This window comes from Manihot esculenta, unplaced genomic scaffold, assembly GCF_001659605.2.
Source record: "Manihot esculenta cultivar AM560-2 unplaced genomic scaffold, M.esculenta_v8 Scaffold64, whole genome shotgun sequence".
Lineage (NCBI taxonomy): Eukaryota > Viridiplantae > Streptophyta > Magnoliopsida > Malpighiales > Euphorbiaceae > Manihot > Manihot esculenta.
The window spans coordinates 1,770,708-1,778,546 of NW_025215481.1; positions in this window are offsets into that span (position 1 = coordinate 1,770,708).

The following is a 7,839-nucleotide window of genomic DNA, read 5'->3' on the forward strand; positions in this document are numbered from 1 at the left end:
GCGCTTTTGAGCACTGCGCCTGTGCGGCACTTGGACAGGCCCCAACGAGGTTACAGCCCGCCAAGTTCAGCCTATCGAGGAGTTTTGCCATGCTGACTGGTTTCGCCCTGCCTTGGGCTCATCAGGGGAGCGGCTCCAGCCCCCGACCAGGGTGTGCAGGTTTGATGATCCCACACACAACGGCCCTTCGAGTCACTCCCCACCCAATCTTTACGGCAACATCTTCCCCAGTATGGTGTCACGGCATCCTCGAAGAATTATGCACGTGACAATTAGCACCAAGCTCATCCCCCCAGCCTAGGTATTGCAAAACCACAACAGCCCCGACGTCCATCCACGACCCCGAGGAACGTAAGACCCCACCAAGCAGCAGGCCTACACCACCAAGGACACAAACTAAGACAGGTTGCATCGCACGTCCGCCTGTGTTCAGAGTGCGGTATCCACACCTTGAACCGGCTTCCATTTGACACCCCCCGGCAAAGCCTTCGACCCCAATAGCTTCAGCCCTGTCGCCAGACCCAAACGCCTCAAAAGTCTATGCCACCAGGAACTCACACCATGCCCATTGCATCGCATTTCCGCCAGCACGTTGACCCAAGCACGGCACTAGAATGCCACACCGAAGCCTTGCACAAGCATCCAATTGATACTCCAAGCATGGGGATCGGCCCCAATAGCACTGAGTTCGTCGTCGGAGTTGAGGTACTGACCGCCGAGTTGGATGGAAATATTAGCACAACAAAATCCCAAAGCCCAGTGCATCACCTGGAAACTCGCACATCGGCACGAGCACAACATACAAATGCCATGCCCACACCTTGCACCAGCGTCCATTTAACACGCCCAAGCATTGGGATAAACCACCGGATCATTTCCTTGAACTGTCACCAATGGCCCTGGAATGGGCCCCACCGGGCCCGGGACGGGCCCCACCGGGTCCACCACGCCCGAGAATTTTTTTCGATGTTGAATCGAGAGGTAGAGGTGGAGAGGGGGCTAACAAGCTTATTCGCATGCTATACCGATGCCCACATATGGCCTAGCGCATGCCCAGGCCCCGGCCTTGCTGGCCCCCCCAGGGGGGTGACTACCCACACCCCCCTAAAGAGCCTTAGGAACAAGTTGAGCTGTGCCAGGAGGAAACATCACAATGTCTGAGGTGACACACCCCCCCTAAAAAATTCAATTTTAGGTATTTTGACCTGATTTTTTGCAGATACCTTTATAAAAATGTAATCTAATTTTACAAAAATTTTGAAAATTTTTTATCAAGTCTAGGTATTTTTTTTTATTTTTTAAGTGTTAAAAATTCAGAAAATCATAAAAAATAGAAAACCCGTCAGAAAATCACCAAATTTTTTGTGGAACCTTAGAAAAATATTATAAATTTATTTGAGTTGTTATTTGGTGATTTTCTTAAACTTTGCACGGAGACATGACAATGCATGGGGTGACATGACAATACATGAGGTGACATGACAATGTTTAAAGTGACACACCCCCTAAAAAATTCAATTTTAGGTATTTTGACCTGATATTTTGCAGATATATTTAGAAGAATATAATCTAATTTTACAAAAATTTTGAAAATTTTTTATCCAGTCTAGGTATTTTTTTTATTTTTTAAGTGTTAAAAATTCAGAAAATCATAAAAAAAACATAACTCGTCAGAAAATCACCAAATTTTGTGTGGCACCTTAGAAAAATATAACAAATTTAATTGAGTTGTCATTTGGTGATTTTTTAAAACTTTTCAAAGAGAATTGGCTTGTGTCACAATTCTTGCCAATTTTGGGCATGCATGGTGGCTATAGGAAAAGTAAATGGAGGAGGTAGTGCTCTTGATCTCACAACATATTGTTTCGTGTTCTTTTTGCAATGTGAGATAAGATAGATAAAAACTCATAGAGGTTGCAATGATTGGTTCATAGTCTCAATGAGTAAGAGAGAATCACTCCATAGATTTTCATTGCCTATGCGATGATGGCAAGTGTGCGTCCAAGCATGTGAGCCAACCATTGCAAAATGTTGGTCAATATTTTTTCTCGTGTGTTGAAAGATATTGTCACTGTATAAGTATTCAAGCTTGAGCTTGTTCAGTACAGAAAACAATGGCACGCTTTGCTCGTTGAAGTGTACAATTAATTGACTGCGTGAACCTCTTTTGGCCTGGTGGTTTGACTGCGTGAACCTCTTTTGGCCTGGTGGTTGGCCAACGGGATATACTTGTTTACCAATGCTAACCTCATTTTGCAAAACATGTGCAAATAGCATCAACCCCAACGTTGCACCACGGGCTCATTGGTTGGGGAGCAATGGGCACGGCAGGAGGGAGCCACGGGCCAATTGGCTGCCACTGGGCGTGGGAGCAAGGCGCCACGGGCCCGTAGGCGCCTTCCTGAGCACAGTTCCCCGTGCAGCAGCAAGGCGCCACGGGCCCGTAGGCGCCTTCCTGAGCACCGTTCCCCGTGCAGCATGTCACGGACTAAACGATTCCAACCCCAAAAATCGCTTAAGCCGTGCGGCACTCAGCTCAGTCCGTCGAGCTAAGTCAGCCTAACCTCACAATCACGCAGCGGAAAGTAATTTGAAGGGTTGTGAAGAGCTCGGCCAGCTTCTTGTGGGATGAAGGAAGCTAAACTAGCTAAACTAGCTAGAAGGGAAGAGAATTGGGGAAAATGGCTTTTATATTACACTTGGGAAAATTTACAAGGCAAGAATACAAGAAAGCTCACAAATGTACCACAAAGTGTCTACAAGGTGTCCCAAAGGCTATTTTGGTGTTGGAGGCTCCCACTCTCAAGTTGTTGAGTTACATGTTGCCAATGGGGGTATTTATAGGCAAATGAGGGTGCTCAACCGACCTTAACTCGTGGTTGGTGTTTTTCCACGTGTCTGGCCCTGTTTGGGCGGTTTGGGAGCAATCTGGGACGTTCTGGAATTTTCTGGCAGATTCTGGCAATGAACCTCATTTTGGCGTGCTACGGGCCCGTGCGCCCCGCGCGTCCTCGGCCCGCCCGCGCCTCTCTGCCCGCGCCTCGCAGCTTCCAGCAGCGCCTGGAGAATCCTCGAAGCTTCTGGAACTCTCGCGCGTCTTCCAGCCCGCGTGAACCTCGTTTCCCCGCGCGGCCAACCAGCATCGTTCCGTGCGCGCGGCCCACCAGCGCGCCCCATCTGCGCGCTCGGCCCGCCAGCCTCGCGCGGCCTGCCAGCGTGCCCGCTGAACCTCATCTGCGCCTGGACATCTCCGGATGCCCCTGGAACCTTCTCGACTGTTCCAGCCCCATTGAACCTCCTTCCATCTGGCGACGCCCCCTGGCTTCCAGCACCTTCTCCCGTGCTGGGCTGGCCCAATTGCACCCCGTTGGGCCTGCCACTCGCCAGATTGCCTCCATTGCCTTTGCCAGCCCGTCTGGCCTGCTGGGCTCCACTCCTGGCCCAGTCCCGAAGTGAACCTCGCTTGCTAGCCCTCCTGGCCCGCAAGTCTGCCTGTTTTCCCCAACAGTGCCAGTCACCCCTGGCACCCACGGGCCCGTTCAACCTGCCTGCTGGCCAATCTGCCCCAGTTGGCATTTTTCCCCTGCAACCAGCAGCACAAGCCCGTTGAACCTCATTTGGGCTGCCACACAGGCCCAAATGCAGAATTGGCTCTAACAACCCGTAAAGCCAATTTTCCTTCCAATTTTGGGGGTCCTTGGTCCCATCACCTTTGGACCGTGACATTCTCCCCCACTCATCCTCGCGACGCCCTCGTCGCGTCTTCTTCGCTTGCCCAACACCACTTGAGCAAACTTCGGACCTCTTCGCATCTCCCTTGTGCGAAGTTGTGGAGGACCCCTCCGTATGTCCACCTACATACGAAGTGTTGCCTTCAGCCTTCTCCTCTAGTGCACTAGTAGCATTCCCCTTGTCCTTGTGGCTAGGTGACTTTGCCATCCCCTCGGCTTTGCACCTACTTTTGCTCCCCCTTGAGCGTCGTCGCCTACGCCTCCCTTGCTTCGGCGAAACCACTTCCCTCGGACTTTCAGCTACTTTGGACCCCTCGTCCATGGCACCATCCACCTTTTCCCTTGGTGGTAGCTCCCTCGGCAACTTTATACCCTTTTGGTCTCCACGTTCCCCTAGGTCCTTCCTCAAACACGAGGATGAAGATGACGACGATGAAGATGATGAGGTACCCGCTTCCTCATCTTGCTCCTCCAAACTTTCCACCCGTCCAAGTGTTCCACACACTTGTAAAGAACCCAAGTTTGCCACCAACGGAGTCTCCTTGTTGCTTTGCTCCCTAGCAACAAGCTCACTCCTCCTTGGGCATTCACCACTCCTATGAGGACCTTTGCAAAAATGACACCTTCGCAAAGATCTACTCTCCTTAGGGACTTCCTCCTTGCCTAGTAGAGGGATGGATGAAGTGGACTCACAATCCCTATCTCTCCTCAAACTTTCCACCTCATCTTTCATCCTTCTCAACTCCTCTACTAATTTCCCAAGTTCACCCCTTAACAACACATTCTCTTCCTTAAGTGTGGCAATCTCACTAAGGAGGGAGGATTTCGAAGACTCACCTTCTTTAACCACCTTGTCGATGGCTTCATTTAGCGCCCCTTGCATCTCCTCGCGAACCTCGTCTATACTTGACTCAAATTCCTCAAGGTGGGACTCTATCTCCTCGAAGCGTTGATCATCATCGACAAGTCGCAATTGCACCCTTGCGAGCTCGACCTCAAAGTCCCCTAGCTCCGCTCTCCCTTGGCTAGGTTTCTTTGGCTCCAACTTCCTCCTTAGGTCGCCATGCTCCTTCCCTTTTGGAGCACCCAAGCCAACCATCCCAACTTCCTTTGTCGGGCTTGACATTGTTGGCAAAATTTGCTTCCTTCGATGAAAACCTCCTTTCTTCCAAAAACGGGTGGGGGAAACCAAGTACTCCTCTTTACTTGGTCGCGGGTAAAATTCTGCTGCTTTTGGCCTCTCACAGAAAGAACCTCGCTGCACTACCCCCGTAGGCAGTTTTGAACCTCACTGGTTACTCCAGCACACAGATTTTCTTCCCCTGAAAATCTGCCACCAATGCCCAGAAATCACCCTCACAATTCTGGACAGGCTAACCTCGTTGGACTGTTCTTCTGCAGCCAAAAATCACCCTTGCCGAAACTGCTCAGCAACTTGCCCAGAAACTGGCAGAAATAACCTCACTTCCTGCCAAACCAGCGCCCCAATAATTCTGGCAGACTCTTGCCCAGAATCAGCTGGAAATAACCTCACAAAGGCAAGCTGACCCTCACTGAAGCAGCAATACCAACCTCTGGTATCTCGGCAGCAATTGCAGCAGTAATAAACCTCACAGTATGCTACCGCTGGCCAACCAGAACCGGGCAGAATTTGCCTCCAATGGCTCTGATACCACTTCCCAATGGTATCAGCAGAATGAACCTCGGCAGAAAAAGGCTCTGATACCACTTGTCACGGGCTTAATGATTCCAACCCCAAAAATCGCTTAAGCCGTGCGGCACTCAGCTCAGTCCGTCGAGCTAAGTCAGCCTAACCTCACAATCACGCAGCGGAAAGTAATTTGAAGGGTTGTGAAGAGCTCGGCCAGCTTCTTGTGGGATGAAGGAAGCTAAACTAGCTAAACTAGCTAGAAGGGAAGAGAATTGGGGAAAATGGCTTTTATATTACACTTGGGAAAATTTACAAGGCAAGAATACAAGAAAGCTCACAAATGTACCACAAAGTGTCTACAAGGTGTCCCAAAGGCTATTTTGGTGTTGGAGGCTCCCACTCTCAAGTTGTTGAGTTACATGTTGCCAATGGGGGTATTTATAGGCAAATGAGGGTGCTCAACCGACCTTAACTCGTGGTTGGTGTTTTTCCACGTGTCTGGCCCTGTTTGGGCGGTTTGGGAGCAATCTGGGACGTTCTGGAATTTTCTGGCAGATTCTGGCAATGAACCTCATTTTGGCGTGCTACGGGCCCGTGCGCCCCGCGCGTCCTCGGCCCGCCCGCGCCTCTCTGCCCGCGCCTCGCAGCTTCCAGCAGCGCCTGGAGAATCCTCGAAGCTTCTGGAACTCTCGCGCGTCTTCCAGCCCGCGTGAACCTCGTTTCCCCGCGCGGCCAACCAGCATCGTTCCGTGCGCGCGGCCCACCAGCGCGCCCCATCTGCGCGCTCGGCCCGCCAGCCTCGCGCGGCCTGCCAGCGTGCCCGCTGAACCTCATCTGCGCCTGGACATCTCCGGATGCCCCTGGAACCTTCTCGACTGTTCCAGCCCCATTGAACCTCCTTCCATCTGGCGACGCCCCCTGGCTTCCAGCACCTTCTCCCGTGCTGGGCTGGCCCAATTGCACCCCGTTGGGCCTGCCACTCGCCAGATTGCCTCCATTGCCTTTGCCAGCCCGTCTGGCCTGCTGGGCTCCACTCCTGGCCCAGTCCCGAAGTGAACCTCGCTTGCTAGCCCTCCTGGCCCGCAAGTCTGCCTGTTTTCCCCAACAGTGCCAGTCACCCCTGGCACCCACGGGCCCGTTCAACCTGCCTGCTGGCCAATCTGCCCCAGTTGGCATTTTTCCCCTGCAACCAGCAGCACAAGCCCGTTGAACCTCATTTGGGCTGCCACACAGGCCCAAATGCAGAATTGGCTCTAACAACCCGTAAAGCCAATTTTCCTTCCAATTTTGGGGGTCCTTGGTCCCATCACCTTTGGACCGTGACAAGCAGCAAGGCGCCACGGGCCCGTAGGCGCCTTCCTGAGCACAGTTCCCCGTGCAGCAGCAATGCGCCACGGGCCCGTTGGCGAGGAGCAGCGCACTGGTATTTGGGATGTTACTTACTCTGGTTCGATTAGATAAAATTAAAAAAAAAATCGAATCAAACCAATTATTGATAATAGTATATTATTATTTTCAATAATACGGGGAGATTAAACCATAATCAAATTCAAAATATTTCAATTAAATTTTAGAATATTAGAAATAAGGTGTGAAAAATTAAAAAATCCACTAAAAACCAACCAAACGAACCGAATCAGACCGGTTCGATCGAAATCAATTTTTGTCCGAATCGATTCGGACTGGTTCGATTTGATGTCAAATCGAGAGGTAGAGGCGGAGAGGGGGCTAACAAGCTTATTTGCAGGCTATACCGATGCCCACGTATGGCCTAGCGCATGCCCAGGCCCCGGCCCTGCTGGCCCCCCAGGGGGTGACTACCCACACCCCCCTAAAGAGCCTTAGGAACAAGTTGAGCTGTGGCAGGAGGAGACATCACAATGTCTCAGGTGACACACTCCCCCTAAAACATTCAATTTTAGGTATTTTGACCTGATTTTTTGCAGATACCCTTAGAAAAATGTGATCTAATTTTACAAAAATTTTGAGAATTTTTTATCAAGTCTAGGTATTTTTTTATTTTTTTAGTGTTAAAATTCAGATAATCATAAAAAATAAAAAACCTGTCAGAAAATCACCAAATTTTTTGTGCAGCCTTAGAAAAATATAAATTTATTTGAGTTGTTATTTGGTGATTTCCTTAAACTGCACGGAGAATTGGATATGTCACAGTTGTTGCCAATTTGGCATGGATGTTCTTCCCATAGGAAAAGTGGATGGGGGAGGTAGTGCTCTTTGATCTCACAACATATTTTGCGATGTTGGATACAACGAATAAAAACCTCTGGCTGTGTGACAATCATTGGATCATAGACTTGGTGAGCAGGAGAGAATCACCCATAGGATCGCATTGTCATTGTACAAGTACACGAGACTGAGTTTTCGGTACGGACACAATCCCGGTTGCGTGTCGGAACCGTACAGTTTAACTGACCGAGTCAACCCCGTTCGGCCCGG